This window comes from Protomyctophum parallelum (assembly GCF_964188405.1).
Source record: "Protomyctophum parallelum genome assembly, chromosome: 10".
Taxonomy (NCBI): domain Eukaryota; kingdom Metazoa; phylum Chordata; class Actinopteri; order Myctophiformes; family Myctophidae; genus Protomyctophum; species Protomyctophum parallelum.
The window spans coordinates 33463736-33482873 of record NC_139704.1 but is presented as its reverse complement, the minus strand read 5'-3'; the positions used below and the strand labels follow the sequence as shown (position 1 = coordinate 33482873).

Sequence of the window (19138 nt, the reverse complement as noted above, 5' to 3'; positions counted from 1 at the left end):
TGGTCTGTCGGAGATATCGTATATGTTCTACAAGAAGATCCCACGGGGATTTACTTGTACTCTAATACATTATACATTGTGTGATCGTGCATACAGTATTGTGCATGACTGCAATTGGCTATATCTCCGCGCCATAGTCTGGGAGGATGATTGTTCTGTTATTAATAAGAGGGTCACACATAACGGATGCGCCAGTGCGCAGGCGTCGTCAAAAAATTTTAGGCACGCGGCAGATCAAAGGCATGCAAGGAGCGTCCTGTGTAAGTAGAACTTAGAAATAAAACTAGTGTTGACTCATCATTACAAGTGGCTCTTATTTTGAAGAGGAAGTCAGATAGAGGAAGTCCATTTCGGTCATAAACAAGCCGCCGTGACAGTTTTTTTTAAACTGAAAGGGAAAGTGATTCCGGTCAGAGTCAGCACTAGTCGTTATAACATTAGCGACCAGATTTACAAGTATGAAGACCATGCATCTGTCACGTAAACAATGTACACACTTTGGAAATACTTAAACATGGAACCCATGATGCAGCATTAGGTGAGTAATTAATTGTATCTGTGTTGGAACGTTACAGCGATTGAGCTACTAACAATGTCTTCCTGGTGCTTAACAGCCATAAAATACACTGTCTGTGTAGCTTTGTATATCTTTTGCATCTGCCCACGTGAACGCAGCATAACATTGTGGTAGAGTTTTCCTACACCTCCCCCCCAGCCAAATTAGCAATGGACAGACACACAGACACACAGACAGACACACAGACATGGCCAAATGCAATAATCTCCAAGGAGAGGAAACAACAATGCCCAATGCTTTGATTTAATGTCAAGTCTGCTGGGTGCAGAAATTCCAACTACAAAACCTTGCCAGCTGTGAATGTAACTTTGCTGTCTTTATTTGATTGTATTTCCTTTTAGGAATGCAAAGCCGTTTGAAAGTGTTTTCTTTGAAATATGAATATACATAGTCTGAGAAAAATATGTGGAAGATACATTTCTCATATAGTGAAACAGAAATTAAAAGTCCCGGTATGTCAACAGAGGACCTTTAATAAGCTTATAAGTAAACACTATTATAGACTTCAAAAGTAATACTGTTCATTCCAGTGTATAGACTCTGTCTGTCTGTTGGGAAAGGGTTTATCCCTCTCAGTGATAAGACTTTCAGTTCGTTAAGGTATTATAGAAAGCAGCGCTATGGTCTACTCGCTGGCTGTGTGACTGGAACATTTTGCAGTTAAATGCATTCGTTTGTACACTCGTTTCTCCACATAATCTGGTAGAATGCTGCTGGTAAAATCTGTAACGGATCCGTTGTTGTGTATACTGACATCTCCATGCAGTGGCCACAGCAGTACAAGACTGCAATAGGACGTTGTCGTTGAAGAGTGTTGGCTATATTCAACCTTGAAATTGAATAAATATAGGTGGTAAAGTCCTGGCCTCGCCACGACGGGAGGTCATGGGTTTACGAATTCAACCGTGGCGCAACCGGCTTTGTCACGCATCTACACCATAGACTGTAAAAAATATGGACAAAGCGTTCCCCGGGTCTAACATGAACGTAAAATGAAGCCTGTAATAATATGCTAATTCCTGATGTAAGTCGCCATCTTTCTAGATCCGTTTGGTACCAGCTGGCCATTGGCTGGCTCCGTTTTGTACCAGCTGGTCATTGGCTGCCCAGACAACGAGGCGGGACTTCCCCCCTTCTTCTCCGTTGGTTTTTATTTTGACTCGAGTGGGAGGAGAAGACTCTTGAGTGGGAGGGGAATCCCGATCATAGACTGTAACGGTAGCCACGCCCCTCAGAACATACGCGACTTTATGGTCATTTTTTTAATTAATGGGACCATAATTTTCCAAAAAGAATATTATGACATTAGAAATGAGACTTTAAACTAGTGACTGGAAGAAGAAAGTATTCATGACCATGTTTATTAAGGTAATACAGTCTAGGTGAAGTTGGGCCAAAATACATGGGCCTCTATGGAGCTATGGGGCTTTTTGGGTCCAGTCCAGCGCCACAACAGGCCATTATATGAACTACCGATTTCAAATGAGGCTTCACGAAATATCTGGCTGACTGCCCCCCTGATCTACACGGACACAACTGGCCCGTGTTCGGGGGAGGGAAGCCGGGCAGGAAGGGTGATAAATAATTGGTCATTGCATGCAGGGCTGGGGCGGCACTATAGCCCCATATGTGCCCTCTCCCTATACACTCATTCTGTAGCTCCGAGATGAGGTCACACACCCTGGGCCCCTCCCACCGCGGTTCAGAAACGGCGCATGTTTCCACAAGGAACGATTCTTACCCTTTTCTGCACAATGAGCGGTTACACGAGCGTCACAGCGGGTTGTTTAGCATGTTTTTTTCAAGGAAGTTGAAAAGCTTACGGCCTCCCCGGCGCCTCCCCTGGTCGAAAATGTCCAACTGACTTCAGTTCACTCGGCATGCACGCGCACACGCACGACTTCCTTGATAAACATGGAAGCGGCGGACTAAACAACCGCTGAGACGCTCGTGTAACCGTTTAAAGTCGGATTTTCTTTGGTGTTGCTATAAGTTTGAATTAGTGTAAACCTTTTCTGCCCCTTTTCACTATTTGGATTCGTTGTGCAGAAAAGGGTAAGAAGCGTTCCTTGTGGAAACATGCGCCGTTTCTGAACCGCGGTGGGAGGGGCCCAGGGTGTGTGACCTCATCTCGGAGCTACAGAATGAGCGTAGGGAGAGAGGGCACATATGGGGCTAGTGCGTCACCTGTCAGCGAGGAGTGTTGGGCGTTAGGAGTATGATGAAGGCTCTATGTCCTCCCGGTTTGGACTCCTCTGGCAGGTGAGTCAGTATAGGATACAACAGCCGTGACAACACAGAAATAATGTGTGTGGGAAGGATTCAATTAATTGGCGTAACGACTAAATTGTGGAGAGAAAAAAGGCTTAAAAAAATAATTGGCTACTCTAAATTTAAGCAAAAGAAAAGAGGGGGGGGGGGGATAAATTGAATAAATAAGACCAGTGACGAAGTAGAAGTCAGTGCACGGTGCACACATTACTGTGTGGATGCATGCGTCATCATTCCACCATATCACTTTTTCTGAACATTCTTTGCTTGTTTAAAAAAAAAAGCAACCATTCCTCTCCATTTTCCATTGGCTTATGTATAATAATAATAAGCATTAGTCAAACCTTTGTCAAACATATACTGCTCCCTCCTCTTTCTCCAGGTACAGATTACATCAGCAGATGCCTATTTAGACTACAGCTTTAGCAGCATAAAAGTGAGTCTAATAGTCATACCTGGAATGAAGTGGAGAGTGACTGACAGATGACAGACGTGAGCGAGAAGAGAAAATGAGAGAGAGAGAGAGAGAGAGAGAGAGAGAGCACAGAAGCCTTCACCTGACTTAACCTTGTGTGATGTGCTCGTTACCCACTCACTCATAGATATGTGGGCCCATGGACACTAACAGCTGTTCACAGCTGAAACATCACCTGCACCACAAGACCTGCTCATAATAATCACATATCTGTCTGAAGCATGGGCACACTGTCCCTGACTCGCACATGCACGCACGCACGTGCATGCATGCGCACGCATGCGCACGTCACACAAAATGACAGATCTAGAGTAAGAAAGTGTAAATTATAACGTTGGACACAGCAGTTCAATGGAGCAAAAAAAAAGGAACATTTCCATCCAAATCTGAAGAACATTATGCAAAGGATTTAACCGTCATCATTGGGACGCAATGAATGAGAAAGCTGAATACGGGGCACGGAGAAGATGAATGTTGAGTGAGAAGAACGACGGTAGGAAATGTGTCTTTATTACGTAAAGTATACACACAGCAATTCGTCGTCGACGCTAATGACCTTTTAAACAACTGTGATTATGAGGAAATTATAATGAGAAAACGTTAACTTTTTTTTGTCAAAATGTACCTTTTCTGTTCTGCTTTGTGAGGTAACTCCCACGAGACGGAACTGATACATTGTAGCTAAAGCAGATCACGTAGCTTTCCGGGGTTTGGAAAAGGAGCCAAAGAGATGATAAAAACAGAGATTAAGCTCAGGAGGAAGGCGAGGGAGCGAGAGAGAGAGAGAGAGAGAGAGAGAGAGAGAGAGAGAGAGAGAGAGAGAGAGAGAGAGAGAGAGAGTGAAGTGAGAGAGAGAGGGATCAGAGAGATGGAGGGATGAAGCAGAACAGAGGAAGGGGTCCACTAATCATCCTTGCAGGAAAGCGGGGGGGGGGGGGGGGATTCGAAGAAGGGGGATTTACCAAAGCGTAACCGCGGCAACTTATCTTCTCAGTGCTGCCGCGGCGATATGCAAATCCTGTTTTTGGTTGGGTGAGGGGGCGTCGCCGCCACGTGCTCTTATACCTCCCACTGCACACGTTCAACAAATTCCTCACTCTCGTCTGTCTGTCTGTCTGTCTGTCTGTCTGTCTGTCTGCCTGCCTGCCTGCCTGTCTGTCTGTCTGTCTGTCTGTCTGTCTGCCTGCCTGCCTGCCTGCCTGCCTGCCTGCCTGCCTGCCTGCCTGCCTGCCTGCCTGCCTGCCTGCCTGCCTGTCTGCCTGCCTGTCTGTCTGCCTGCCTGCTTCGCCAGTCATTCTATCTATAGGCTCCAACAAATTGCCACACGCGTCGTTCATCTCCGTTTCTCTCCCGTCTTGTCTGTGATCTCCCGCCTCTATCCGTGCTGCTGAGAAGGCAGATTAGTTCTGTAAGAACCATGCATCACTTTCATTATACTGAGCCACTATTTAAGCTCAGGAGAGAGGCTGAGCACTGAATCTAGCCCACAGTGTAACTCACTCTCACTCTCTGTGTGTCTGTGTGTCTGTCTGTGTGTGTGTGTGTGTGTGTGTGTGTGTGTGTGTGTGTGTGTGTGTGTGTGTGTGTCTCTCTCTAGCCACAGCAGCACACGTTGATACGCAGCCAGCTGCTAATTTGTTAACAGGACTGATTAAGCTCCACTTTGAGTGAATCGATAAAACAACTGCCCGCCTAGAGAAACGGGCGAGAAAAGGAAGAGAGAGAAAGAAAGAAAGAAAGAAGGAAAGAAAGAAAGAGTGAAGGTGTGTGTCAGTGTGTGCGTGTGTGTGTGTGTGTGTGTGTGTGTGTATGCGCGCACGTGCGTGCGTGCGTGTGCGCGCGGATGCATGCACACAAGTCCACCCTCTGAGTCAGTCAGTCAGGCCTTTATCCATGTGTACACACATGTCCGTGCGTGCATCTGTCTGTCTTCCAGATCAGAGGGAAGCTATACAAGAGCTTATAGAGACTTTCCCATGCTTGTACAGAGTGTAATCCTTTCTCACACTGGCCTGAGTGCAGAGACAGAGAAAGAGAGAGAGTGAAAGAGACAGACAAGAAAAGACAAGACTGATTGAAAACTATGGTTGTATAAATGGATGCCCTTACTGCAATAAGTAATCTACTGTATAACGTACGTGGACTAACAATATAAAATCCCTACAACGTACTTGAGAAATAATGTGAGCTTTAACATTAAAATGAGAGAAAACAGGCCCAATGTATACATGGTGTCAAGATTGAATCCAGATATTTAATAGGATTACATTCAAGTCCTACATGGAAATTTGTCCCTAGCAGGTACATTAATATTATTGTTATGCCCACACAAAAAAATGTGTGCGGGCACAACAATATTAGTAGTCATTATTTAACCTATTCTGACCTGAGATCAGATTCTAAAAATGTCTTCTACATCCTGACAGTTTTCCATTCTGACCTGAGATCAGATTCTAAAAATGTCTTCTATGTCAGTCGCTCTTCGATTTTTCAAAAATAGCAGACCTACAAGCTCGTAGCGCGCCACAGAGTGGCGCGCTACGAGCTTGTAGGTCTGCTATTTTTGAAAAATGAGCTTGTAGATCTGCTATTTTTCAACAGCTAAAGCATAACATGATTCTAACACCAAAATGGGTTCCCGTTCAGAATGGGTTAATAATGATTGATGAGCACGTCGTGCTTTTACACTTTATTGTATTCAAATGTGTCTCCAATGCGTCTCAGATACACCTGGACCGTGCTGCCAGTTTGTACATCTGCACCGTGCTGCCAGTTTGTACACCTGGACCGTGCTGCCAGTTTGTACATCTGGACCGTGCTGCCAGTTTGTACATCTGGACCGTGCTGCCAGTTTGTACACCTGGACCGTGCTGCCAGTTTGTACATCTGGACCGTGCTGCCAGTTTGTACATCTGGACCGTGCTGCCAGTTTGTACACCTGGACCGTGCTGCCAGTTTGTACATCTGGACCGTGCTGCCAGTTTGTACACCTGGACCGTGCTGCCAGTTTGTACACCTGGACCGTGCTGCCAGTTTGTACACCTGGACCGTGCTGCCAGTTTGTACACCTGGACCGTGCTGCCAGTTTGTACATCTGGACCGTGCTGCCAGTTTGTACATCTGGACCGTGCTGCCAGTTTGTACATCTGGACCGTGCTGCCAGTTTGTACACCTGGACCGTGCTGCCAGTTTGTACACCTGGACCGTGCTGCCAGTTTGTACACCTGGACCGTGCTGCCAGTTTGTACACCTGGACCGTGCTGCCAGTTTGTACACCTGGACCGTGCTGCCAGTTTGTACACCTGGACCGTGCTGCCAGTTTGTACATCTGGACCGTGCTGCCAGTTTGTACATCTGGACCGTGCTGCCAGTTTGTACATCTGGACCGTGCTGCCAGTTTGTACATCTGGACCGTGCTGCCAGTTTGTACATCTGGACCGTGCTGCCAGTTTGTACATCTGGACCGCGCTGCCAGTTTGTACATCTGGACCGTGCTGCCAGTTTGTACATCTGGACCGTGCTGCCAGTTTGTACATCTGGACCGTGCTGCCAGTTTGTACATCTGGACCGTGCTGCCAGTTTGTACATCTGGACCGTGCTGCCAGTTTGTACATCTGGACCGCGCTGCCAGTTTGTACATCTGGACCGTGCTGCCAGTTTGTACACCTGGACCGTGCTGCCAGTTTGTACACCTGGACCGCGCTGCCAGTTTGTACACCTGCACCGTGCTGCCAGTTTGTACACCTGCACCGTGCTGCCAGTTTGTACACCTGCACCGTGCTGCCAGTTTGTACATCTGGACCGTGCTGCCAGTTTGTACATCTGGACCGTGCTGCCAGTTTGTACATCTGGACCGTGCTGCCAGTTTGTACACCTGGACCGTGCTGCCAGTTTGTACACCTGGACCGTGCTGCCAGTTTGTACATCTGGACCGTGCTGCCAGTTTGTACATCTGGACCGTGCTGCCAGTTTGTACATCTGGACCGTGCTGCCAGTTTGTACATCTGCACCGTGCTGCCAGTTTGTACATCTGCACCGTGCTGCCAGTTTGTACATCTGGACCGTGCTGCCAGTTTGTACACCTGGACCGTGCTGCCAGTTTGTACATCTGGACCGTGCTGCCAGTTTGTACATCTGCACCGTGCTGCCAGTTTGTACACCTGGACCGTGCTGCCAGTTTGTACATCTGGACCGTGCTGCCAGTTTGTACATCTGGACCGTGCTGCCAGTTTGTACACCTGGACCGTGCTGCCAGTTTGTACATCTGGACCGTGCTGCCAGTTTGTACACCTGGACCGTGCTGCCAGTTTGTACACCTGGACCGTGCTGCCAGTTTGTACACCTGGACCGTGCTGCCAGTTTGTACACCTGGACCGTGCTGCCAGTTTGTACATCTGGACCGTGCTGCCAGTTTGTACATCTGGACCGTGCTGCCAGTTTGTACATCTGGACCGTGCTGCCAGTTTGTACACCTGGACCGTGCTGCCAGTTTGTACACCTGGACCGTGCTGCCAGTTTGTACACCTGGACCGTGCTGCCAGTTTGTACACCTGGACCGTGCTGCCAGTTTGTACACCTGGACCGTGCTGCCAGTTTGTACACCTGGACCGTGCTGCCAGTTTGTACATCTGGACCGTGCTGCCAGTTTGTACATCTGGACCGTGCTGCCAGTTTGTACATCTGGACCGTGCTGCCAGTTTGTACATCTGGACCGTGCTGCCAGTTTGTACATCTGGACCGTGCTGCCAGTTTGTACATCTGGACCGTGCTGCCAGTTTGTACATCTGGACCGTGCTGCCAGTTTGTACACCTGGACCGTGCTGCCAGTTTGTACACCTGGACCGTGCTGCCAGTTTGTACACCTGGACCGTGCTGCCAGTTTGTACACCTGGACCGTGCTGCCAGTTTGTACACCTGGACCGTGCTGCCAGTTTGTACATCTGGACCGTGCTGCCAGTTTGTACATCTGGACCGTGCTGCCAGTTTGTACACCTGCACCGTGCTGCCAGTTTGTACACCTGGACCGTGCTGCCAGTTTGTACACCTGGACCGTGCTGCCAGTTTGTACACCTGCACCGTGCTGCCAGTTTGTACACCTGGACCGTGCTGCCAGTTTGTACATCTGGACCGTGCTGCCAGTTTGTACATCTGGACCGTGCTGCCAGTTTGTACATCTGATATTAATGCGTCTCAGATACACCTGCACCGTGCTGCCAGTTTGTACATCTGGACCGTGCTGCCAGTTTGTACATCTGATATTAATGCGTCTCAGATACACCTGCACCGTGCTGCCAGTTTGTAAATCTGGACCGTGCTGCCAGTTTGTACATCTGATATTAATGCATCTCAGATACACCTGCACCGTGCTGCCAGTTTGTACATCTGGACCGTGCTGCCAGTTTGTACATCTGATATTAATGCATCTCAGATACACCTGCACCGTGCTGCCAGTTTGTACATCTGGACCGTGCTGCCAGTTTGTACATCTGATATTAATGCATCTCAGATACACCTGCACCGTGCTGCCAGTTTGTACATCTGGACCGTGCTGCCAGTTTGTACATCTGATATTAATGCATCTCAGATACACCTGCACCGTGCTGCCAGTTTGTACATCTGCACCGTGCTGCCAGTTTGTACACCTGGACCGTGCTGCCAGTTTGTACATCTGCACCGTGCTGCCAGTTTGTACACCTGCACCGTGCTGCCAGTTTGTACACCTGGACCGTGCTGCCAGTTTGTACACCTGGACCGTGCTGCCAGTTTGTACACCTGCACCGTGCTGCCAGTTTGTACACCTGGACCGTGCTGCCAGTTTGTACATCTGATATTAATGCATCTCAGATACACCTGCACCGTGCTGCCAGTTTGTACATCTGGACCGTGCTGCCAGTTTGTACATCTGATATTAATGCATCTCAGATACACCTGCACCGTGCTGCCAGTTTGTACATCTGGACCGTGCTGCCAGTTTGTACATCTGGACCGTGCTGCCAGTTTGTACATCTGATATTAATGCGTCTCAGATACACCTGCACCGTGCTGCCAGTTTGTACATCTGATATTAATGCGTCTCAGATACACCTGCACCGTGCTGCCAGTTTGTACACCTGGACCGTGCTGCCAGTTTGTACACCTGGACCGTGCTGCCAGTTTGTACATCTGCTATTCATTTTTGAACATTTTTAAAAGTGTGAGAACTACCGACTTTTACAAAGCCATTTGTAGAATCGGCCTCTCAGGTCTTAATGGGTTATGCAAATGAGCGCGGTTGGATTTCCATCTAATCACCATAATATTTTAACCCATTCTGTACGGGAACCCATTTTGGTGTTAGCATCATGTCGTGCTTTAGCTATTGAAAAATAGCAGATCTACAAGCTCATAGCGCGCCACCGAGTGGCGCGCTATGAGCTTGTGGGTCTGCTATTTTTTTTTAAATCGAAGAACGACTGACATTTTTAGAATCTGATCTCAGGTCAGAATGGGTTAATCAGACCAGTGTGTGTCCAGTGGAAACCTCGTCGTATGAATCTGATCTCAGGTCAGAATGGGTTAATGCTAGGTATAAATGTAAATGAGGTTTGTGTACTGTAGTTGTGCCTGCCAACCTCCAGACATAGACATATTGTCGGTGTCTGCTTGTCCATATGCCCAAACTCATGAGTCCAAACAAACTACCTTGGAATTAAACCACGTCTCTTCACTTCTCATACAGTACCTACAGTACACTTTGCTACAGAATGTATTCGATAGCATGCAGCAAGAGCTCTCAATGGGTTGTCACTGGCACCAGAACTAGTGATGTCCCGATCACGTATTTCTGTTCCCGATCCGATTCTCATTTGATTTTGAGACATGCATACACCGATTGATTGATTGATTGAAATATTTATTAACAGTTTGTAGAATTTACAGTACATTTTAAGCACAAACTCAATACAAAGACTGTCAACTGTGAGTGGACGACCCAATTAAGCATTACACTTGTTTACAACAGGGTCCACATTGTTCAATTCATCAAAAGATGTTTCTTGCTTTGAGTTTGACCATGAAATTAGCCGTGTCTGAATATCTCGTTATACTTTTGGGTGTAAAGTAACTGTATACTCAAGTACTGTACTTAAGCACACTTTTGAGGTATTTCTTACTATACTGGAGTATAGGAACAGTGTCAGTGAGAGATATTATATGGCATGAAACAGAGGTCATGTCATTCGATTGAAGTCCATGAAACCATTGTATTGCAACAATATAAACACCCAGCTGCCTCGCTGAAACAAGACTGTAACACGTTTTAACAGTATAAGGCGACATGAGATTGTAGAATACATGTAGTTCAACGTTGCAGTGATATATGGCTGCACGAGATATAATGCATGATCCTCCTTTTTTTAACACAACTCGTATTCAATTCAGACGACTCTTGCAGAGCTACCAACCTGCACACATTTTGTGTACCAACCACGCAATTCTAGGTGTCTATAGAGCACCGAAGTCCTGACGTAACTCGCTTATCCCTTCCATTCCCCTGGTTCGCAGAAGTAATTTCTCTATGGAGTATAACATGGGGTGATCTTAATATCGTCTACTATAAGTGTTGTGGTCCAAAAATAAACAAGCTGTCTCTGCGTTATTGTCAGGGAGGTGTCTCTGTATCGTTTGCAACAGTCAGTCACTCATATATGATACAGTCTGCTTCTAGCGAAAATGTAACTAATTCAGCAGCAGTAACAGTTGGTTCTTCATATCCATATGAGTGAAGCGGCCGGGGTGACATGTTTATTTTTCAAACACAGTTATATGAGGCAATCTAAAATCGCCTCAATGGGGATTTCAATGCAACTAAACAAATACATGAACCTGGGGACTGACGCCCTCTACTGAAAGTGACGTCAGACTTCGGTGCTCTATACGCCTAGAATTGCGTGGTTGGTACACAAAATGTGTGCAGGTTGGTAGCTCTGCTCTTGAAACACAATCAATTATTAAAATTGTTGCTATATATAGAGGTGTGTTTTGTTTTGTCGTATTGTTGCCGTGTTGTTACTGTCTGGGGCAGGTCAGCATTCTGTTACTGTGGCTTGACACAAAAACAAACACTCGACACTTGTTACTGTATTTATTTACTGTTATTATGTGGAGAGCATCTTTTTTTGGAGCAGTGAGAGCAGACAACACAAGCATATTTAATATTTAATGAACAATTGATCAGATAATTATTATTTTTTTGCCTGCTTGCCTGCCTATCCGTTTGACTGACTCATCTGCTTTATTGATCACTGAGATAGCATTGACATGGAACTATAGGGTTCATTGTAAAAGGGAAAGAATACTGTATGATTTTCCATGTTAATGTAGCTGCATGAGCTTGCTACATTTCTTTTGGCAGTATAGCTTTGTCATTGTAGTGAAACTTCAATTATTCTTTTAATTTAATCACAGCACTTTACAAGATGCGTACCCGACATTGCTAGAGACGTTGTACAGCTAATGGCATTCCGTCTTAGGGCACTATTTAGACAATCTATGGCACACAGTGGTGCCTAAACGCAGCATGCAGTTGCTTCGGTCTCGAGATCTCCTCCAATTTTGCTAGTTAAACAGCACGTTATTTGCATGCAAAGCTTTAGGGAAAACTGGCATTTTGACACATTCCTGAGCCAATAATTTGATGACCAGCGGAGTCTCCGGTAGGAGACTTGCAGAGTCTCCTACTGAGTCTCGTTAGGAATGACACAAAGATGTGTGGAAATGCTTTGGACATGTCTCGCCCTTTCAGGGCACTCAAGGTCGCCGTACAGGTTAAAAACAGTACAAAAACACAGTTAAAAGCAGAACAAAACACAGCTTGCAGCAGAAGACACTAGAGGTCACACAGACTCATAAGCCTGCCTAAACAGGTGGGTTTTGAGGTGAGTTTGGAATATGGTGATAGAGTCCATGTTTCTGATGTCAGGGGGGAGGGAGTTCCAGAGGTATGGGGCAGAGCGGCTGAAAGCTCTAGACCCCATGGTGGACAGACGGGCTGGGAGGACTTTCAGTTTGACGGAGGAGGCAGACCGAAGAGACCGGGTGGGAATGTCGACGTGGACAAGGTCAGACAGATAAGGGGGGGGGTGAGCTTATGGATGGCCTTGAAAGTATGGAGAATGATCTTATAGTCAATGAGGAATTTGATGGGAAGCCAGTGGAGTTGGTGTAAAACAGGGGTGATGTGACTGATGACAGGGGTTCTGGTGACGATACGTGCTGCAGCGTTCTGGACCAGTTGGAGTTCATGGAGAAGTTTGTGGGGGAGACCAAAAAGCAGGGAATTACAGTAATCCAGGCGGGAGGTGACGATAGCATGAACCAGGATTGCGGCACTGTGCGGAGGCGGTTGATGTTTCTGAGGTGGAAGTATAGGCAGACCGGATGGTGTTGTTGATGTTGGGTGTGGAATGAGAGTGTGCTATCGAGTGTGCTATTATGTGTGTAATATGTTTTTTTTTTTAGATATCTTAGTTATGAAGCCATGTTCATGAGGTCATGAACATATGGTCTAACTTTCCTTCCTGGACTACAAAGTCACACCTCCATGCAGCCTCCTCCCTCTCCACAAGGAGGGGAAGTGCACTGAAGCATTATGGGCATTGTAGGAATTCAGCAATCCAGTCAAACAAACATACTTCATTATTTTTCTGGCCATAGGATGCAAATTTCAAATGGTGCTACTGGTATCTACTACAAATACTATTAACATTGAGTGACTGCAGTTTCTTCCAGCGGTGAACTGTCCCTTTAATAATAGAGAAAATAAATCATAAATGAATACTGAAACCAGATATAATCATTAAGGAAAGTGTATGCATTTTTTTTGGAAATAATTTGGGGACCCCCCAAAATCATTTGGCGACCCCCCGGGTCCTTTCATATGATATGTAATTGATGTGTAATTGTTTCCCTGCCCACATCCCTGATTTTTCCTACAGGCAGGTGTCCGGGTGAATTTCACCTGTAAATGGTAAATGGTAAATGGTGCATTTATATAGCGCCTTTATCCAAGGCGCTTTACAGAGATTGTGCATTACATTCACCCATTCACACACACATTCATACACCGATGGCAGCGGAAACCATGCAAGGCACCAACTAGCACATCGGGAGCAATTAGGGGTTCAGTGTCTTGCTCAAGGACACTTCGACAGTAACTCTGGGGGAGCCCGGGTTCGAACTGGCAACCTTACGGTTACCATCCAGGCACTCTACCCCTGAGCCACCGCCGCCCCTGTGTTTAGTGATAGTGTGATAGAGAAAAATCCAGAAAAATCATGGGGCCATGAAATCTATTTTTAGTTTTTTTTGTGAAAAGTCAAGATGAAATATTAGGTGTATGTAAGGATGTGGGGTTTTTAAACCTCTACTGCAATATAAGAACATTATTTGCTCTGTAGTACTGTCCTGACTTCTTGTACATTTATACAAAAGATGAAATAAATACAAAAAAGTACTATTATCATGTCCTTCAGACCATTCCTTATATAATTCATTCTGAGGGAGAGATTTCACTAAGCCTTTTGTGAATCTTTCCAGAGGCATTGTGCAGTCGGAGCGTGTGGTGCACTGCCCTGGAAGCTCATTTAAAAAAAAAGCACCTTGTGTGCAAAGTGCTCTTCTCTCCTTATATGCCCCGGGGTGGGCCGTAGTTTATGTGGCTAGAGAGGCCGCCATGCTAATCAGAAGGGCTATGTTGAAGGTCTATGTTTTAAAACCCTAACTCTCGCCTAAGGCCTCATTCACACGTACCAAACACCAATCAAGCAAATGTTTGGTCGTTTTGGGCTACCACACAATGCTTTTCCAATGGGAGTCACATGGTTTGATCAAACATTTGTGTTTGATTGCTGGTCGTGTTCTGCCCCTCCCCCCTCATCAAACACAAATGTTTGAACAAACCATGTGACTCCAAACATTTGCTTTGATTGGTGTTTGGTACGTGTCAATGAGGCCCTAGAGCTCACATCAATCATGACCATCTCAGCAGCCATCAGCTGGGTGAAGTTGAAACGGAATCCCCCCCCCCCCCTGCCGTGGGATTAATAAAGGTCTACATGTACGTACAGTATATCCGTTTAAGAGACGATCGTGCAAGTAACAGGATGAGCTATACTGTATATACGTGTGGTTTTCTGGTTGATTTACACATTCGTGCAATTTGTGAGGGTCGGTTTGCGTGGAAAGTTTGCTGCCTCAAAAGGAAGCAGGTGCAATTCAGCACAGGCCATGCTGCATTACACCGGGGCTCCACCGGGCGCGCTGCGTCTCCGTCGCGTGCGTCAAAAAAACGAACCGGGGCAATTTTTTATGCAGTCACGCAACGCGGGCAGTGGAGCCACCCTTCATCGATTAAAAAGGAAACATTCCAGCCGGGGCGCCTGATGGAGGGGAAAGGAACTGGTTGGAATAACGTGTTCCTTCCACGCGCTACGTCCAACCAGGGAAACTCCCCCCCTGTCAGGTGTAAAGGAGCAACTTGGACACTCAGGCATGAAGGAAGCATGAGTTCAAGTCCGTTGCTCTCCCCTTGTCCCCCATATATGGGGACTAGGTTGGTGGAGGGTGTGTAGATCACATTAGGATCACATTAGATGATTGACACAGGGGTGAAAAATGGGTTACAAAATCGTGGGATAAAAAAAATATATAAAAAGTAAAATAAAAAGGGAACATTCCCTGACGGTGACGGAGACGCGACGCTGACGCGCCCGGTGGAGCCCCGCGTGTCAGAGGAAGCTTGGGGCGGAGATGACAGAATGCAGCAAGGATACTTTCTTTTACCAATAGGTCTCCAAATGTGAGAATCAAAAGAAGTAATCAAAACTGAATTAGCCTATATTAAAAGCTGTGGCATGGATTTCACCAGCATGCCCCTCAGCAAATCTAACCCTAAACAATAGCACCACACCTGGAATATCACAACCCCCTTTTCCTGTCCCGTCCCGGGTGAATGTGCCGTTACAAATGTAATAATATGGCACCAAATCCCATTTATTTATTGTATTTTATGAGCAATAACTGTCCAAATTGTTAATTGCATTGTGTAAAATAAAAATAAAAATCAGTACACTTAAATTAAACTACAATTAATTGATACCAATGCATTCTTAAGATGGTTGAAGGCTCCAAAATCCACCAGTCCACTGACTGCACCTTTCAAGTTAGGCTTCAAACGCTCTTGCGCTTGAATGTGTAATTAGCTGCGGCATTAGTAAATTGGCCATTAATTCCACAAACCTTAACAGAACAAATTGCACTTAAGGCACTGGGCAATTTGCACTATACACATTTGATGTACATAAATCTGTCCCTGAGAGTTTAAAGATTCACCTACAGTATGAGCTCCACACATGCTGCACGCCTACTCAGACAGCTACATTTGTAGCTACATGCAGACATGTTGCAAAGACACTGTGTGTGTATATTGCGTGCGTGCGTGTGTAACTGGTAAATGGTGCATTTATATAGCGCCTTCATCCAAGGCGCTTTACATAGATTGTGCATTACATGTATTCACCCATTCACACACACACACACACACACACACACACACATTCACACACCGATAGCGGCGGAAAGCCATACAAGGCACCAACCAGCACATCCGGAGCAATTTGGGGTTCAGGATCGTGCTCAAGGACACTTTGAGGGATTCGAACGGGTTCGACCTGGCAACTTTGTGGTTACCATCCAGCGTGCGTGCGTGTGTGTGTGTGCATGGTGTTACAGAAAATGCAGTTTCGAAAGAATATTATGCACTCATGGAGGGTTGATTTTTCGACTTTACAAACTCAGCAAGGAAAGGGCAGATTCTCCCTCTCTCGGGGTCTGTCTCTCTCTCTCTTTATCCCTCTTTCTTAAGCAGGTCAGTTAACTTAACGGTATAAGGCCTCAAGGGAGAGGAGCAATGCGCGAGGACAGGCGCGGAGGAAAACAAAGACCATGGACGGAGAGACAGAGACCGAGAGAGGAGGAGGCAAGGCGAGGCTTGAAGTGCTCTTCGACGCACACGCCCGCGTCAACACAGGATCGACTGGCTGTCTGACCCCGGCCGAGGGGGAGGGGGGGGGGGGGGGAGGACGACTAGAGGACCGGTCATGAGAGGATCAAACCAACGACAACGTCATCTATCTCCTTCCCTGCCTTGTCGTGCGTGCGTGCGTGCATGCGTGCGTGCGTGCGTGCGTGTATGTGTTGGGGGACGGGCTTGTTCAAACCATTCCAATTCAAATGAAAGCAGTTCATCCGATTATAAAAATGTAATGTGTTGTTCGAAAGAATATAAACAAGAAATACAATTTGTATCCCAAAGAAACGTCTTTTAAACAAGTGCAGTATGTTGTCATCCATCGCCTCCCTCGGAAAAAAGTCCAATTTTCAACTCCACTGCAGAGGAATTAAGATGCAATTCAAGTTACGGCGTGTTAGAAGGGGTTGGGCGCCGCGCGGGGTCGTCTTGAGTTTATTATCGCGTTAACGTTTTCCAATATTGAGTCACTTGTGGTTGATTTGACCAACTTTCACCGTTTAACTGGGGTCAACGGTCACCGCGGTTCATTCGCCGTGTGTAGGCGTGATCAATGTTCCCAGAGAGATGGTGCTGTTAATAAACTACCCACTCATGTGTGCCTCGTCGTCTGAACCCGGCTCACCCTAAGCTGATGGAAAACCACTAGATACTAAGACCAATCAGTGTGCATATATTATTCAAAATCACTCGACCCTTTTTAAGGTTGAGTGATTTTGTAGTTTTTATTCTTTACACAATATAGATTTTTGTTTTGTGCACGTCAAGTAAGTTATAGGGTAATACAAAACTGCATATTCAAGGATTGAGTATATATTATTGTAGACATATAATACCAAAAATTACACACTGACCTCCACTGATCTTTCCACACTGGGCCCCCGGCGGGGGGGAAATGGTTTCTACAGTATACTTTCTCATTATTTGGGCTAAATGCCTTTACAGTGTGGAGTTTGCATGTTCTCCCCGTGTCCCCTAGGGTAGGTATACCCTCACAAAAAACATGCAGTAATCCTGGTCACTAAACTGCCTCCCCCTGGCCAGCCGGGGCGCCTGATGGAGGGAAAGGAACTGGTTGGAATAACGTGTTCCTTCCACGCGCTACGTCCAACCAGGGAAACTCCCCCCATGAGTTCAAGTCCGTTGCTCTCCCCTTGTCCCCCATATATGGGGACTAGGTTGGTGGAGGGTGTGCAGAGCCCAGGATCACATTAGGCGATTGACACAGGGGTGAAAAATGGGTTACAAAATCGTGGGATAAAAAATATATATAAAAAAAAAATGCCTTTACAGTATTTGCAATTTTCCTCTCAAAGGATGTTCTGCTATATTCTCCCGAGGAAAAGCTGTGCCAATTACCCCAAAAAGCTCTCTCCAAAACCTTTCTTTTTCCTTTCCGCTCCTGCAGATTGAGCCATGTGTAATTCTCTCTCCACCTCCCCGCGTCTGTCAGCCCGAGGTAGCCAGTTTGGAGCTTCTAAAAAGGCTCCTGAAGTATTAGTGCCCTTTTTTCCTCTCGCTTTCTACACGGCATTTGAAAGACATCACCTTGCAAAGTGCTAAATTTTCCCCCTCTCTCTCTCTGCTCTGTCATCTGCTTCACCTCCAGAAGGCTCTCCTCTATATAGTCCTGCCTGGAGAACAAAGGCACCCGTGCTCCCGTTACATATCTAGACTTAAACCCTTTAAGCCGGAACGTCGAAAAATAAATAAAAAGTCTTCTGAAATAATGTTATATTCAAAGATTTTTGTGCCACGTTTTCACGATTAAAAAATAAATAAATAGCAGACCTACAAGCTCGGTGGCGAGCCATACGAGCTTGTAGATCTAGCTATTTTTCAATAGCTAAAGTATAACATGATGCTTAGTTAAAACACCAAAGGGGGTTCCCGCCCCAAAATGGGTTAAACCACCAAGCCGGCTGACAGATTGATGGACAGCGCGCTCCCCACGCAGAGTGACAAAGTTGAAGGAGGCAGAGAACAAGCATGCTAGCGGGCAAGTGAGAGAGAGAGAGAGTGACAGAGAGAGAGAGAGAGAGAGAGAGAGAGAGAGAGATGTAGAAAGCTTGTAGTTTGTTTTACTCTAATGAGTTATGACATGTAAAAACAAAATCAAGGATATAGCACAAAAAGCCAAAGACTTATTTCAATCGTGGTCCTCGATCTAAACCGAGACAGATAAATTAAGCTCTGACAGAACTGAAGGTGTGTGTGTGTGTGTGTGTGTGTGTGTGTGTGTGTGTGTGTGTGTGTGTGTGTGTGTGTGTGTGTGTGTGTGTGTGTGTGTGTGTGTGCGTGCGTGCGTGTCAGAGACAGATAGAAGGGCATGCGAAAGAAGATGAAGGGAGAAGAGAGAGAGAGAGGAAATTGGCCGCATGCTGACGATGCGCAAAAGCTTCGAGCTGTATAAAACCATTAGTTTTTTTTGGTGAGGAAGTTTTTTTAAAAAGCGTCCGTCTGCTCCGCGGGCTGTTTACAGTGCAGAGGAGCCGCGCGCCGCCGTGGCCTCTGGGCTATAATACAGGGAGATATCGCGTGTCGTTCCGTGTCTACGTATACAGCGGCAACATGAGCGCGCCCTTCCACGCGGTGGAAACTCTGGAAGACTCGTTGGAGAGGGAACAATCGATCCCGCAGCAGACATGCAGAGCTGTGACCCAGACACAGAGACAGACACAGCGAGAGGGGCCTTCTTCCACTATATACGTGGAAGCTTGGCTTAATGGCTTCCTCACCGACCGTGCCG

The 19138-nt window shown here is 46.3% G+C and overlaps 1 protein-coding gene across 1 annotated transcript in view; it reads right to left on the bottom strand.

The window, feature by feature from the left end:
• Nucleotides 1-19138, bottom strand: part of atrnl1a (attractin-like 1a) — a 452296-nt gene that overhangs the window by 1802 nt on the left and 431356 nt on the right. The gene's annotated exons all lie outside the window — the stretch shown is intronic.